This window comes from Pleurodeles waltl, chromosome 6 (assembly GCF_031143425.1).
Source record: "Pleurodeles waltl isolate 20211129_DDA chromosome 6, aPleWal1.hap1.20221129, whole genome shotgun sequence".
In the NCBI taxonomy this organism is placed as follows: domain Eukaryota; kingdom Metazoa; phylum Chordata; class Amphibia; order Caudata; family Salamandridae; genus Pleurodeles; species Pleurodeles waltl.
The window spans coordinates 719,243,473-719,261,216 of NC_090445.1; the positions used below are offsets into that span (position 1 = coordinate 719,243,473).

At 42.5% G+C, this 17,744-nt stretch overlaps 1 long non-coding RNA gene across 1 annotated transcript in view; it reads left to right on the plus strand.

The window, feature by feature from the left end:
- Positions 1-17,261, plus strand: part of LOC138300201 (uncharacterized) — a 147,807-nt gene extending 130,546 nt beyond the window's left edge. Inside the window, exons 2-3 of the long non-coding RNA XR_011204889.1 lie at positions 15,968-16,013; positions 16,479-17,261. This is a non-coding gene — a long non-coding RNA (uncharacterized lncRNA). The remainder of the gene's footprint in view (positions 1-15,967; positions 16,014-16,478) is intronic.
- The last annotated feature ends 483 nt before the right edge of the window (positions 17,262-17,744 follow it).

Sequence of the window (17,744 nt, forward strand, 5' to 3'; positions counted from 1 at the left end):
CTACTCCTGCGAGGCCCTCAGGATGCATGATCGCCAAGACTTACTCCTCCCATGTTGTTAGTTGTGGGGGTGGGGGTCCACCGCCAGTCCTCTGTACACCAATCTGGTGTCTGGATACCACAGAATGCACCTTCCCCCATAGGTCACTCCACCTCTTCCTGATGTCATCCCGTGTTCTTGGATGCTGTCCCACTGCGTTAACCCTGTCGACAATTCTGCGCCATAGCTACATCTTCCTTTCAATGGATGTCTGCTGCACCTGTGATCCGAATAGCTGTTGCTCTCCCCGGACGATTTCCTCCGCCTCCGATTTGTCCTTACTGTACACTTATTGGCAAATGGCCTAATAGCCCAGGGGGGTCGAGTAACATTTGATGTTGAGGCTCATCCAGCCTACAGAATGGAATTTTTTTATATTTTTGGGTCACCTTTCCAGCAGCAGATGGGAACACAAACACATTCCAACATTATACACCTGCAAACATACCTGCACAATACAGAGCATATGCATATTTAGAAATACCTTTATCTTATCAAGACCATAATAAGTGGCTTAATGGCGCTCCAACAACATACGATATTACACATTAGGTTAGTTCCTCTGAGCAATAATGGACTGACCAGGCCTCTATTGGCCACACATACAACACACCCTGATGCAGCAACCTTAGCGGGATAGCTGAGATCCACCACTTATTTATAGAGCTCTTTAGAATATACAGACTGTTAATACAGTTTGTAATGCAAACACTAAATACCAACCCAGCGCGTGCTGCCTCAGTGGAGCCACTCACAGCTACACCAGGTATTAACCCAGCAACTGTACATTCGATTGTGGGTAAAGCACTCACCAAGCAGGAAGAAATTCCGTTTTGGTTAGCTCAAAAAATAAATGCGTTGGAAGCAGTCTTTCCCCACATGGGTCCTCAGGGCAAACATAGAATCCTCACTATGTGCTTGCCATTTGGGATGGCCCCTACATTAGATAATTGCAACACATAGGGCACGATATCTGTCATGCTCTATACTATCGCACACGGTACACCAACACTTACCAATCTTCCAGAGGTGGTAAAACAAATTCAAGATGAATACGGGGCTGCCCCAACCCTGGATTTGGGGATGCAATTAATGGGCAACTTTGCCACTGTGTTTTCAATCATAATAAGTAAACTTAAAGGGGAAGCAGTTGCACTAGCAGTGCGCATGTGGCTCCAGGATGTTCCTGTACAGGATCAAGAACATGAGCTGCCAGAGATTATCAATGAGACCTACTCCAATAATGGTTGAGATAGTCTTGGGGCCAGATCAATTAAACCACAATTACAAGGAAAATCTAATAAAGATTCTACTGAGCAAGCACCTGAATGTTCTAAAAAGTGCTGGGATAAATAAAAAACACCTAAAAAAGAAAGAGGAGTCCCCTCAGAATAGATATGATCTTAGAAATAGAGATAATATAAAAACGCCTGAAAGGTAGCAATATACTGATACACGCCAATCTCGTTCCTTTCAGGGCTTGCCGGAAAAATGCAGTGAGAGAGGTGGGCGGTCAGAGCAGCGAACAGAGTATTTGAAACCGAGAAAGGACTCACAACGCTCGTCTGAAGTTTCTGTTAAGAAAGAACTACCCTAACAAAATCCCCAGTTCAAAAGAAAAGGGTGGCAGCAGCTGCAATACGACATGCCGCTCAGGAAGAGGGCTTTACTGAAGAACAGGACGTGGACACTGGCACTGCTAGACATTGCAGCAGAGGCCACAATAGTTCACCGGGATCTTCAAGAGCATCTGGAAGTGAAAGCAACTGATGACTTCTTACAAGTTGAGACTGCAGACATGCATGTCTCCACACCCAACATGGTTTATAAAGTAACTATACAGTTAGAGGGAGACATTGAACACACAATCAACTCTATCTTTTGGGACCGCGCCATTACCATTTATGATATTTTACTGCCCAAAAAAGATTTGCTACAAGAATTTGTCTGTGATCGCCCTTATGGAGAAGAGAGTCCTGAAAAATCCTTCTCGCCCCTTGTTCCCAAAAAGCTTTTTGAAATACATGCGATTGATTGGGCAGTGGCGCAGGCACCTGAGTTATGCTGCAGCCACGTAGGGTGTGATAAAGATTCCCACTATCATGTAATACCAATTAAAAGCCAACCTAAACCTCAACCCCAATATCCAATAAAGCATGAAGCTAAAGCACCTGTGAGGGAACTCCTCAAACAATTAGAATATCAGGGTGTAATTGAACCCTGTGTTTCACCAATGAACAATGCTTTATTTCCGGTCGATAAACTCAACCATTCATATAGAATAGTTTTAGACTACAGACATTTAAACAGTCACACATGCAAATTTGCTATACAAAATGCACACAGCACAGCACTTATGAACAATATAGTGCACAAAAAATACTAAACAACCCTGAATATTTCCACTGGGTTCTTCTGCCAAAACATAGCATCTGAAAGTAGGGATTTAACAAGTTTCAGTGCTTTAGGCTGTCAGAAAAAAATCTGCTGACTCGCACAAGGGTACAGGAACAGTCCAGGACTGTTCTCAGCTCGTGTTCCATCTATTTTACATGACATTGACCCTGAGGTGTTGTCATACGTGGATGACATCTACCTCACAGACGATGACCTCATGCAACATACCAGACGGGCAGCCCGCATTGCTGTAGGATTTGCCGAATTTGGCTAAAAATTCAATTAAAAAAAAACAAAAATAGCCTTTCTTAGTGTTCTGTTTTTGGGATGCGAACTGTCAGATGAAGGCAAGAGCCTTGCGCCCCAACTTTTTTAAAGATATGCACAATTACAACCACCAATCACAATAAAAAAGCTCCAGTCCTTATTGTGCTTTTAATTTTTTGGCAGAACATTCATTCCATATTATGCACAACGCATTAAACCATAGTATGAATTAATTCATCCTGACTTTACCAGCAAATACTAGACAGTCGAACACACATGCATTCTCAGAGCATTACAAAAAGACATGCTTGAAGCAAACACCTACATACAAGGGACAACAAAAAACATCTGGTCATCAGAGTAATTGCCGGTGCCATTGGTTTCACCTATGTAACATTCAATGAGGGTGAGACTGTCCCAATTGCATACAAATCACACTTGTACTCTACAGCTGAACAACGCTTTGCTCCCACTGAGAAAATTCTCACTGCTGTTCACATGGCTGCCATTAAAGAGAGACCTCAGGCCCAGGAAACGTATCATCATATGGGGGATTCCAGCCCTCGAGGCTGTTACCAAACTAGCGTTCCTAATGCTAAAGCACTACAGCCACGTTGGATCCAATGGGCAATGTCTCTGACGGCCACTATATTTTTGATTCAAAATAACAAACCCAAGAGTTTTTGCAATATGAACTTGAATATCCAGTTCCAGCAAACACATTGCCTATTGAACAATATCAGACAATTTTGTACACTGATGGTTCATTCCAACCAACTATAGGCACCAAACATCAATATTCCACTGCTTGCACAGTCCTGAGTGGATACATGTAGGATGGCAAGTTCCATCCACAACATATTACACACAGACCCTAGAGGACTGCACTGCACAACTTGCAGAGCTCAAGGCTCTGGTGATGGCACTGGAAAATGCGGATCATGAGCAGGTGATCCTGATTGTCTGGGATTCGTACTATTGTGTCCAGTCCTTCAATGAATATCTGCATCACAGGTGCTGGAATGGGTTCAGCGATCCAAAAGGAAACATCCATTAAACACAGACTTCTGTGGGGGAAAGTAGCGGATCTGAAGGAAACGCTACCCAACCTCCATGTTGTACATACACTAGGATATCAGTGTGTTGGAATACATGTTGCAGGCAACACCTTGGCTGATGAAGAACCAAATCAGCAGTAGCTACAGCTTCTGTCGCTACAGTAACTCATTCTAGAACAAAATTGGGTGATGAAACACTGGCAGCTGTGAAAGCTTCAGCTGGTGGCATGCCCTTACTAAAATATATCCTGCTAAATATTCCCACCACATACCATGCCTTAATACAGCCCTAGCAGTAATACGAGGGGTGGGAAATTGTGTTATTCCTAATAAAGACCAGAATTGATCAAAGCAGCGCATGAGGGAGTTGCTTCTGCCCATGCTGGTGTAGTGAATACAATTTCATTGTTACAAGCATGTTACTGGTGACCAGGTCTCTTCAAGCAGACCAAGCAGTATGTCCTTTGTTGTGACATCTGCCAGCAAATTAAAGGATCCACTGTCAAACGTCCACCGCAGACACCCCTCCTAATTTCCAACAAACCATTACTATGTGTGTTCTTGGACCATTGTGGTCCCCTGATACCTGATAGTGCATACAAATACATCTTAGTCGCTGTTGATTCATGCACCAGATTTCTATGGGTCTGGCCACAATGCTCGGCTGACGCTCGAACTGTTATTAAAGATTTGCAAGTCTTTATCTGCACATATGCTGTTGTGGCTTTCCACTCGGACCAGGGCCCTCTTCTGCCTCAAGGGCTTTCCGGGACACCATGGCTTCATTAGGGGTCCAACTACATTACTCGTCTCCATTTCATCCCGAGGGAAATCGTATCATGGAGTGACGAAATTGAGATTTAAAGCAATCCTTAACAGCCAGAGTATTAGGCATGGGTTGTAGTTGTCTTACACACCTGTACAGATTCCAGAGAGCACTTAACAATCTGCCCAGAAGGTCCCTGGGGGGGTTGTACTTCATAGGAATACCTGCTTGGAACACAAATGTGTGTTCAAGATCTTGATGGTCCTGGCGTGGAGGCGGCAGATACACCCTTTGACATAAATGAATGTGTCACTGTCTTGCAGGACTTATAACAGTTTGGTGAGGACAACGCATCTGCCAGTGCTGCCTGCTTGGGAATAAGGGATGTACCAGTAACATCTACCGTCTGGAGTCCAAAACTTGGGGATAAAGAGCCAGATGTATGTAAAAGACCTTTTGCGATTGGGAAATAGCGATTTTTAAGAAATCGCTATTTCAGATTTGCAAAATGTAATGTATCAGATTTGCGACTCGGTAATAGCGATTTCTTAAAAATCGCAAATGCTATTACCGAATCGCAAATTGCCATACAGCCCCCATTCGCATCTAAGGGCCTGTCGGCCCGTATTTGCGAATATTTTGCATGTCCCAAATTGCAAATTCCTAACTGGAATTCGCAATTTTGGGAAATGCAAAGACCAGGGTGCTGGGGGCCTAAGGCCCCCTCTGCTGCACCCCAAAACATTTTTTAACAACATGTAAGGTGCACACATGCCAATAGGGCATGTGTGCTTTACATGTAAATTTTTTAAATGCATTTTACAGGCTTTTTTAAAATGTGCACATGGTTACCACCAAGTTGAACTTGGTGGTAATAGTGATTTCTTAATGGGCAATTCGCATTAAGGAATTGCTTCATACATGTGCTTTAGAAATTGCAAAAAAGGATTCCTTATTTGCGATTTCTTATTTAGAGAGTCGCAATTTGTGACTCTGTTTTGCTTTCCTTCTCTTCTCTTATGACCGAGCTGACAAAACTTCTCTGGAATGCACTTCTTAGTTTAAAGAAGACATTTATTATTATTATTACTTCACCACGAGGTTCCTGAAAGACGAGATTAGTAGGTTGGAATCACACGTTTAAAAGTAGTTGCAGCAATGAAAGCAAAATATATCAAAGTACTTCTCAGTTGCAATGTACACAGCAAATACATGTGATTATATTATAGCATAACTTCAAAGCAAAGCATAAAAGTCAAAATTGCATCACCGTAGGGCCTATCACTCCGCTTCATCTTTCTTATGCCTGCAAGTTGATGACTCCGGTTCAACTGCGAGAAAGAGACTTTCCACCCAAACGGGAAACAGGCCGCTGATGTCCGCTCCTGTCTGAAGTCCTGAAAGATCTCCTCTCGCTGCTGCCCAGGGCCATCGTTACAAAAACATGCCCCTTCCTCTCAGACTCGGAAATGAAACAAGCCATTGGAGACTGGCCAGATCTCCTAGACCCCTCCTCTTCCCAAGGCTGAGCAGAAAGGAAAACACCAAATGTACGCTCTCTTATCAGCTAGGGTTTGGTGTGAATTCAATTTGAAAAACGCAGCTTGGTCAACCATGTGGAAAAACACAGCTTGGAAAAACACAGCTTGGAAAAACACAGCTCATCTGCAATGTCTCAACTGCAATGCCTAACACCACGTTAAAGCCAATAGGCAGCTAACCTAAATACCAAATGTAATGTCTAATGCCATGTTAAAGCCAATAGGCAGCTAAACTGAATACAACATGTAATGTGCTACTGGTGAACATTGAGCAACTAATATGCGCAGTTGTGAAACACAAAGCCATTGGTCAAACACAATTAATAGCGTAACACTCCACCCTCTGACCAATGAATTTTGTTTACATACCTCTTATTTCAAACAAAAACAAAAAACAACAACAAAAACATTATAAGCAAATCAGATTTGAATGATAAAAGCAATCACTGTAAAGCAATGGAAGTGGATTAACATATTGATCTCATAACCTTTCACATCAGATACATCTACAATGAAAATACTGAAGCTTATATACTCTGATTGGGATAATAGTGTCTCTAAAACAGCAAGTTGATGTAGCATGAGTTTTACTCATGTAAAGGTACACGGTCCACCTGAAAGGTTTGCTGGAATGTAAGTGAAAGTCAGAGTTCCACACGAAAAAGCACAGACAGTTAACTGGTAAGGTTGCTTAGTTCCAGTGGAAGAATGTAATCAAACGAGTTGACAAACTTTATATTGATCCCATGTAGAACTTGAACGGAAGGCGGCAGTTGCACAAAATGGATCCATGGGGTTTGTACTTTCATCAATCAGGTTCAGGTTGTGGGGTTGGTCCCTCCCACGACCCCACACACCCGAAGGGAGACCACACAGCACACTAATGGTCAGTGGCGAGTCGTGGTAGGATCTGCAAAATAAAAAAGTATGACTTTTCTTGCAAATAACATTTGCCATCTGAAATGTGCCCTTCTTCTTCCTTTCCTTGATTTATAATCAGCTGGACATTTTTGGGGCCCTTTGTTATAATTTCTGCATGTTCTGGAAGGTCACCTGGGGCTTCAACCCACACCTTAGCACTGAGGTTTTTATCTGCTGCACCACAGCTTCCCTTTCCTTGCAGTGTCAGAAGGGCTGGGGCAGACTCCTTCTTTACCAAACCTCCAGTCACTTCACTTGTGACAAGTTGGGCAATTCTGTCTATAATCTGTATGAATGAATCAGATTATCTTCTAGTTATCAGCATCATTTTGATTTCGACTTGGTAATCTGCAGCAATCACTCCCCCTAAAACCTGATCAATTTGCCATATCTGTCCTGGTAACTTTCCTCTCCCCAACTGATCTTTGACTGTTAGTGGGACAGATCTCTGTTGCGCGTGCTGACAAATAGGACATTGCAAAATCACAGTTTTTATCAAATCTAAGGGAATGTGCATCTCTCTAATCTCTGCCCACCTGTAAGTGGCTTTTTCTCCCAGATGTCCACATTTCTGGTGCACCCACTTAGCCATCCCCACTAAGTCAGAACTCTGGGTGGACACTTCTGTCTCTGAATTTTTCTCTTTAACATGTGCAAGGGAATTGAGCCAGTTATTTACAAGCCATGTGGAAAACCAGACAGCTAATCCATTGGCAGTGAACCAAGAATCAGTGTAAAAATTACACATCTCAAGCAGCTCTTGCCTTAAAGTCTGACACACATTGCACAACTCTGTATATTGGTTATTTGTTCCTTCTCCTGTGGTAGATAACAACTTTTCAGTAACTGGATTGTATAACACTGCTTTCCATTGTCTGTTAGTACTCATGCATCTCAATGAATCATTAGTCAAACAAGCACGCTTTTTATCCTCAGAGGACACAAATTCAAATGGTGCACTCAATTTCACTGGTGACTCTTTTATCTGTGGTACTCTCTGCATCCTTTCCTCATCCTGAAAAGGGGCTTGTGACCCCTGTTCATGTAGGGCTGCAGTGACTCTAGCCCTCTCTTGCATGTACCAGATCCAGTGCATGATACTAGCCTCCTATGCCTGTCCTATATTGTGAGATTTAGGTGAACTCATCACCCACTGCATGCTTGATATTTCAGGTTTCAAAATTACATTATCATTTAATGTCATTTGCTCCGCATTCACTAGAGCCCAATAACCAGTCAAAAGCTTAATCCAAAGTTCCAGGGGCACTCGTGTCCTCCCCTGTTCCTGATTTACATGTAAATCAGTGTTTCCCTCTTGCACTGCGCACAAATCTAAAGTCTGAATGACTTCATTTGCCAAATCAAAAGTGCGCAGCTGCTCATGTTTTTTCCTAATTACTTTGTACCAAAGTGTTAAGATTTCACTCAGAAGAGGGCTATACTGTTTCCAAAAATCAAACAAGCTCATGAAACTCGGTGTCTCTTGCTTAGTGCAAATAGTAAGAAACTCTAAAATCTTTTGTTTTACCTGTGACAACATCTGTCTATTTTCTGGATTCCACTGAATTCCCAGAAACTGCACATTTTGCGACAGTTCTGCTGCCTTGTCTGAATTAATTTTAAACATCGTACTTTGCAAAAGCGGTCTGCAAATAACATTCTTAACTTTATTCTCAGTGTAATCTGTTAAGGAATGAACTTCAACTGCCAACAACCATGGGCTGTTCTGCAGATTACTGGAATGGGAAAAGCCAGATTCTACTACAATAGTTTTGCCCATCTTGCAATAATGTGTTCTGGCTCATTTGCTCACGCAAATTCTTATTTTCATGTTCTAACTGCCTACATCTCTCCTGCATTTTTCGGTAAGCAGACACAAGTATCAAAACACTTCTGTCAAGAACAAAAGGAACATAATTTCTTTCAAAAGGCACATTTTCTACATATGAAAACACTTTGCTTTGTCAAAGCACTCATCCCAAGACTCACGAAGTCCTATAAACAAGAAAACATGTTTCTCACAGCACCATAAGGCAATTTAACTTCACATGCATTTTCAAACATGGTCTGCTGTGCTTCTTTAATTCTCTAAACTACAACAATTACACTTTTAAATAGTGCACTTCCAAGCCCTAATTCGACTCCCAAACTGCTGATTAACGCCAAAATGTTTTGCTTTCCTTCTCTTATTTTATGACCGAGCTTACAAAACTTCTCTGGAATGCACTTCTTAGTTTAAAGAAGACATTTATTATTATTATTACTTCACCACAAGGTTCCTGAAAGACGAGATTAGTAGGCTGGAAGCACACGTTTAAAAGTAGTCGCAGCACTGAAAGCAAAATATATCAAAGTACTTCTCAGTTGCAATGTACACAGCAAATACATGTGATTATATTATAGAATAACTTCAAAGCAAAGTATAAAAGTCAAAATTGCATCAACGTAGGGCCTATCACTCCGCTTCATCTTTCTTATGCCTGCAAGTTGATGACTCCGGTTCAACTGCAAGGAAGAGACTTTCCACCCAAACGGGAGACAGGCAGCTGACGTCCGCTCCTGTCTGAAGTCCTGAAAGCTCTCCTCTGCTGCCCTGGGCCACCGTTACAAAAACGTGCCCCTTCCTCTCAGACTCGGGAAATGAAACAAGCCATTGGAGACTGGCCAGATCTCCTAGACCCCTCCTCTTCCCAAGGCTGAGCAGAAAGGAAAACACCAAATGTACGCTCTCTTATCAGCTAGGGTTTGGTGTGAATTCAATTTGAAAAACACAGCGTGGTCAACCATGTGGAAAAACACAGCTTGGAAAAACACAGCTTATCTGCAATGTCTCAACTGCAATGCCTAACTCCACGTTAAAGCCACTAGGCAGCTAACCTGAAAACCAAATGTAATGTCTAATGCCATGTTAAAGCCAATAGGCAGCTAAACTGAATACAACATGTAATGTGCTACTGGTGAACATTGAGCAACTAATATGCGCAGTGGTGAAACACAAAGTCATTGGTCAAACACAATTAATAGCATAACAGACTCTCTAAACAGGGTAGCAATTTTAAGGAATCGCTATTTTAGCGATTCCTGAAAATTGCATTCAGAATGCCTTTGAAAGGGCTTTTTGCATTCGCAAACGGGCATTCGCACCGTTTGCGAATGCAAAAAGCTTTGATACATCTGGCCCCTAGTGCGTGAAAAGATTGCTGTGAAAAAGGAGTTTGGTCCTTCTTCTCGTGCACCCGTTCCAGTCCTGGGAATACATGGTACCAGAACTGTCATTCTACCACCGCTGCCTGGTTCTAAGGAAAATCACTTCATCTCCATCAACAATGTCAAGCTACACCATGTGTCCGATCCTGCACAGCAGACCTAGGGGACTCATGGTAGTACCCAAATCCCTGACACTGTTGACAAGGATGTTCCTCTACAGGTTTTCAGCAGCAACGCTGATACCTCTCTGACCTTGGGGATGGTGGAAAATGAGCTTTCATTGGTTCCACTATTTTCTACTACTACAAATAACACTACTAATATTGATCAATTTTATTCAAATTCTACACAAACGGATGGCATAGTCTACTATGAACCATTGAGAGAGTCTTCTGTAAGTTTTCCTCTTCCAAACATGGCTTCATTTTTTGCACAAACTGTTTCTGGATGTTTTGCCGACGACATCTATGACACTTTCACTGACTCATCTGCCTCTACTGCAACAGAACTGTCAAGTGTACGTAGGCTGATAATTTGGCTCAAAATGAATGACTTTATTCTTCCATGGAACTACCTATGGTTCTTACTAACTGCACTTGCCTTTGTTCTTTGGATTCGGCTTCTCATTCTTTTCTTTTTAAATATACATGGTCATTACCTTCCTGAACGCTCCATAGTTGAACCGGTGGATGAGGTCTTAAAATCACATTTTTCATCACACAAAGTTCTCAGAGACTTGTCCCTAGTGAACATTTCTGCCACACCAATTCCTGATAGGATTGTTGGGATAAAGTATTATTTGATTTATATGGCCCAACGGAGGTCATTCAAATTCCATATGTATTCAAACTTTCTATGAACAATATAATTACACCTGGATTTGTTTCTGATGGTTGGGATGTGAAAACAGTTGATTCCATGATGTCTGATTTACAGTTTTACACAGTATTTGAACATGAAGATGTGAATCAATCCAAAGAAAATTATGGGGATATGTTCTGTTATAATTATTATGGACATCATTTCATTCACAGAGCAAGTACCCCAAAGACTATTTTTAACTATACACAGTGGGAACACTGTCCGACTCCACCATTGGGGTGTTCCAGAACGTATATTGAAAAGTTTGCATATTTTTCTGGAAATGCTCCCAGTATTCCTACACCTGCAAAATTTTACAAATGGCAAAAATATATAAATGCATCTGAAAATCAGCTCGATGAATGGGTCCAGAATGGAACATTTAACACATCACTTTCACATTCAGGTGGGTAGTTGTTGTGGCCAGTAGACACCAATGGGTGTCATGCACAGTATGCAAACTCCACAGGGGTTTTTAGAACAAATAGGCCGGACCCTGCCTATGTGTCCACAGAACACTCGGGTATAGTGACAACATATAGTGTAGGAAAATTATGGAACATTTAACACATCACTTTCACGTCCAGGTGGGTGGTTGTTGTGGCCTATAGACACCAATGGGTACCATACATGGTTTGTAAACTCCACTGGGGGTTTTAGAACAAATTGTCGGGACCCTCACTATGTGTCCTCGGAACACTTGGGTATAGTGACAACATATAGGCCCTCGTTATAACATTGGCAGTATTGACCGCCTACCGCTGCGGTGACGGCTGCCAAAACACCATCGACTCGGCTACCTACCGTCTGCCATATTATGACCATAGCCGGAATTCCGACAGAAGGATGTCAGAATTCTAGCTGTGGCCACTCCGGCGGACGGCGGTAAGGTGGTGCTGCTGCCAGCAGCAGCGCCACGCCAGTAGACCGCCACAGACCGTATCATGACACATGATCCTGCCTGGCGGTGTTCTGCTGGCAGACGCTGCTGCTGGCAGCAGCGCCCCATCCCGTCTCCTGCCGGAGGTTCCTCTCACAAAAGGTAAGTCGGGTGCTCTGACAGGGGGAGGGTTGGAGGGTGTTGTGTGTGTGTGTGTGTGTGGGGGGGTTGTGGGTATATGTTTGTGTGTGCGTGCATGCAGGTGTGTGGCGTGTGGAATGTGTGTGTGTGCATGCATGGCTGTGAGTGTGCGTGTATGTTGTATTGTGTGAATGCGTGGGTGTGTGTATGTATGTCAGTGTGTGTGGATGTATGTGTGAATGGATGTACGCATTCGTGGGAGAATGTGGGTATAAGTGTGTGTATGCAGGTGTATGATGGTGCGTGAATGTGCGTATATGTTGTGGGGGGTCTGGAGTGGGAGGGGGAGGGTTGTAGAGGACCCTGGAGAGGAGGTAAGGGGAGACCTCTACCAGTGACAGGGAAGGGATTCCCTGTCACTGATAGTGCCTACGGCTATGGTTTTCGTGGCGGTAAGGAAGCCACGAAAACCATGGCGGTAGGCGGGGTCATAATCCCGCGGGTGGGGCAGTGACTGAAGTCTCCAGCCCGGTGGCTCTTACCGCCCTGGCGGACGGAGTGGTACATTGTCATATTTTGGGGAAGAGTACCGCCAGCCTGTTGGCAGTACTCTTCTCCAAAATACCGCCGTCCGCCAGGTTCATAATGAGGGCCATAGTGTAGGAGAATTATGCCAGCTATGGTTGAAAAGTTCCTAACTAGATGCTGTTAAAGCTTACCTAAATCTCCTATCTAATGAAACAGATTTACAGGATTTCCTGTTAGGCCCCAGAAAACAATGCAGAAAATGCCTCTTATATGCAGTTACAAGGAAACTTGGAAAAGTTCCCAACAAGAAGTGGCTGCCCAGTTAAGGCAAATTGATCAGGAAAATTTACAGAAAGAATTAGCTGTTGTAGATAATGGGATTAACACCTTGTCTGACCGGATATACACTTTAAACAACATTGTATCCTATGCATTATATATAGTACAGAGTGACATGTCAGCTTTACACCATGGACAGAGTCAACTAAGGTCCATTATGCAGTTGGGTTGGACACTACAAACACTGAAAGCAGGTTGCGTTACCTGGCAGCACAAATAATGGCAAGAAGGAAGCGACTTACGTCATGCTAAACATCAAGAAATTTGAAAATTTGCCTTTTACTGTGGCTGAAATACCATCTGCTGAATGACTAATACACGGGGTTATAAATCTGCCTATTTCAACACTTCAATTCAAATCCTGTTTGAAACACATTCCAGTAGGCAGATATGAAAGGCTGGGAGAGAGTTATATATACGAGGTGCAGGAGCTTACCTTTTCGTACAAATTTTTCAGTGGCATGAAAGAGGTCTTTCTTAGCGGTTGTGAATGGGAGACTTCTGTGAGCCATTTGATGGTTTGTAAACAGCTGTCCTTGCACGGGGAATGCAAATTTGGCTTGTTATCTGAAGGGAGTTTAGACCTGCGTTCCAGGTGCTCTCAAATGGCAGCTATGTGCTCCTTAACAGTGAGAGCTGTTGTGGAAAGTGAGCCGGAATTACTTATGTCGTTTCGGTCTCCCAAATTGTTACATGTTGCAGGATGTCCTCTTTCTCCCTACACAACAAAGAGGAGTAGCAGACCTTTGGCCTCATATTGCTACTTCTGATATGAATTTTGACAAGTTGAGCAGGCACAAGGCTTTATTGTTTCAAAAACATGTGGTGCTTACGTTAGCATGCAAGACCTATGCGCTTCAGGTTGCGAGGTCATCGACAGAGATTCCGTCCCTTTTAAGCACAAATTTTCCAAGACACTTTGGTGAACTCATGGGACGAATATTCAACGAGTCCAGTACTACTGGAATCGAGCATTTCTTTAAGGCTGTTGGTTTTGGATTCATTCACACCTTCTCCTCTATATTTGGCTTAATACCTTCAGCCATACACTCAATATTTTGGAGGATTTTCGGGTGATTTCTGATTACTTTGGCTATGATAGGTGGCTGTTTGCAGTTGCTACTTTTTCTGTGCAATGGCTGTCCCTTCACAGCAAGGAGGACTGAAAGTACTTCCAACAGAATAACTGTGTTGTGAATGCATGATGCAGTATTTTGCAGCATCACTCCTGGAACAATTGGAGTGCGACTGGTCCTTGTCATTCTGACCAGTTTTAGATTATGTGCAGCTCATGATTCTATGCCTTTGGGGGCTTTTTGAACGTGCACTGAAAGTCTGTCTTTCTACGCAGTGCTTATTTTCATTGGATGCTGATCTGTTGATGTTCTCAATGAGGGCTCATTATCAGACATGTGCGTTGAGGGTGCATCTGCTACGGGAAGCCGCCTATGAGTTGCCCTTTGTGGATACTGTGACTCTTAACTCAACACAGAATGGTGCTGACTCAGCTGGAGCTCAGGCTTTGGAACACAAATGCTCTATGGTTTTCCTCGGAAACGATTTGGATATTTTACTGCCTGCCGAAGTAGAACATTTCCTCGCTTCGATTGTCCCGGATATAATTGGCAACTTTCAAAATTACACTCACCCTTGAATTTGGCTTTCTGTGGCGCCACTATTGAATTTTTTAATTTTCCTTTTTATTCCTGCTCAAGTGTCTTTTAACTTGTCACTCTTGACATTTATGTTTACATGCTTTTTAGTGATAGGTTCTTATTAGGCTTTATTTTATTTTAAGTTTTTAAACCACCTTTGAACCGGCATATGGAGGGTGTTGTAGAGCTATTTTAGCCATATTTTAGACACATTGTTTTAGCAAACTAGGCCTGCCATTGTGCACTTTAGCCCAGTTACATTTTATTCAGCATCACTTTACTTTCCTAGCAATAGCCACGTTTGCGGTGATGTTTTATTTCTCTCTAATTGTTCTTTTGCCTAGGAAAGCATTACGTTCTCAGTAGGACATTAATTTCACTTTGTGCTTTCTTCAAGGCTACAATCAGATAGGGTTGCCGACAAAGGTGATACTCTGTGTCTCCAACATTCACAGAAACACACACACTCATACATGAGGACCATTTCTTAGAATGCCAACTGTTTTATTATAAAAACACCCCTTTGTCTCAAACCTATAAGAGAGAGATTCCAGCCAGATAACCACAACGGCATGCTGATTGCTGATTGCCTCGCCACAGCTGCTTGCTTAGATGGCCGAACCCCTGTCCTACATGGGGACGGTGTCTTTCTATACTATAGGTTTCCTTACTACGGTATGAGGGATGATGTTTTCTGAGGGGGAAACCTGAAGGGCGGATTAGGCTTATTATGCTGTGCTCGAACATAGCGTAGGTAGGAGAACTATACAACACTCCTAGTGACAGTATGGTGGGGCTGTTTTGATGTTTCACTCTCCTTGTCACATTCTTGCCTTCATTGTGTTTTATCATCCTAGATATTGCAATGCATGCCATTTTATCTAAGATGCAGTTACTTCACTAAACCCTTATTGACCTGTATTCTGCCTCTGTTGTCTTTGCTTGTGTGAGACTAGTGTAACGGAGAGAAAGGGACGAGATCTGATCGACCACAATTCCCTCTGAGGAGTCTTTCTTGTCATGTGCCCAGTTGCCATAATCATCCCTGCTCTTGGGTAGAGATGGGGCGCTGCTAGTTAGCCTGGAAAACCCAGATTAGACCGACAGGCGTCACATGGTGTGGAATTATACTTAGTACCCCACAATCTATGCGATTCTGCTGCCCAAATCCAGTAGCCTCATTATGATAATGAGAACCTAAGTGACAAGTTGGGGGTATTGTGGGTGATATATAGGGGAGCCATGCGTTTAAGGGATACCACTTATATATGTATATAATGCTGTGGTAAATTATGTAATGTATGAAAATTGTTATGTCTTATTTATTTTATTGTGTACAATTTTGATGTCTATTTTTAAATTTACAGCCCTGATGAAGTCCTTCTTTGGACAAAACGCATTGGCTGGGCTGCAGTAAGTTACTAATAAAATGTGAATGTGACATTACAACATGGCTCCTTGCTGATACTTGGCTGATGAATTTGATGAACCGGATAAGAAGGAATTTTCCTTATAAAAGGAGATTTTGTATTTCAATTTAGACTACCACTACCCATTGGGAAAGCATTTCTCTATAATTGAGCTCTCCTCTTTAATGCTGAAAATTATATAATTTAAACAGAGCTAAACTTTTATTGAGGAAGTCAGTGGCAAAACGCACCATGGTATGGCTGTATGTATTGAATGAACTCCAACACATTTAAAGGCAATATGTGTAGGTGCCCTACGAACAAGCTAGATGGCGCCCCCATCTATGTTCATTGCTATTTTCTATTTTCACTGTAGGTTGTATGTGTATTCTGAATGTCGATTGGGTTGACAGCAAATTCACATGATGTACTTCTGCATGGTGCTCCATCTCAAAAAATGTATTCCTAGTTTTCCAGATACTGCAAAGGTCACCTGGTCAATTTTCATCTGAGCCTAGTCAGAGCCCGTCAGTTTGTAAAGCACGCCCCCTCCCCAGCCTGGAGCAATAAATCAGACAAGAACAGAGAGTCGGCTGGAACACATACTCCTGGCTGGATGGACCGCAACTGCAGCAACTCTGAAGGACAAAACTGATACAATTATGGACTTCTTAATGTAAACTCCTGCAAACTTGGCAGGTTATTATTTTATCTGGCAGGTTTGCAATTTCTGCTGCACATAGCCTGGAAATAGAGGCAGACTTGTTGGGGGGTGCTGTAGGGCTGCCTTCCACATGTTGTTGAGTGTGCATAGGTAAAGAGAGGCTTTACCACTTGCCGACTGCTACTGATGCTCATATTAAACCTGAACTGTATTTTTGAACCTCTGAGCATGTTTTTCTTCATTTGAGAGTGTTGTGCTGCATAGAATCATAAGACAGTTCCTTAGTGTCCCGTGTCCCTTTGCGAGAGATGAACCCATTCTTCCTCAACCAGCTGGATGCAGACTTTGCACACATCCAACACGGGGATCCAGGCAAAGTGTCAGGAGAGAGCAGAAATGATATATGGTTGCAAGCAAAGTGTGAAGCTGTTGCCTGTGAGCACAATCTACGGACGCAGCATCCAAGCAAACACCTCTGGTGAGAATTGTTCATTGCTTCATGCTTGGTACTTGGTTGCCTTAAAAACACTCATCATGTCCACTAAGCAGAGTTTCTCTGCCTGAGTGACTGTTAAAGTCTCTATAAGATCAGCAGAAAATATGAGATTTATCACAATGTTTAATGTTTATATAAAGTGGATGGTTCGATAGCCTTGGTGGCTTTTGTTCCCAAAATCCCAGAAGGGAACTCCTAGCAATATTAAATAAAGCTCATCTTTGTTTAAATAAATTGGATAGTTCAGTCTCAGATTGTTAAAAATGCAGGAAAGGACACACCTGGAAATATTACAGCTCATCCAACACTTGGAAAAAAAAGAAACCGAGATCCAGTGATCCTGCAAAGACGCAGTGGTGTTTACCCCAGTACCCAGAAGATGACAAGAACAAATCTGCATTAATAGCAAGCCAAATACTGGATGGTTATAATCATTTGCATGGAAAAGTGCATGCAACTACTTTGTCAACTATTTCGTCGTACATACAACATAGAAAAGTTATTTATTCACAAGATAATGAGATGTTTGAGGTGAGTGAAAAAATAGAAGACTTAAAAACTGATTTACAGACAGG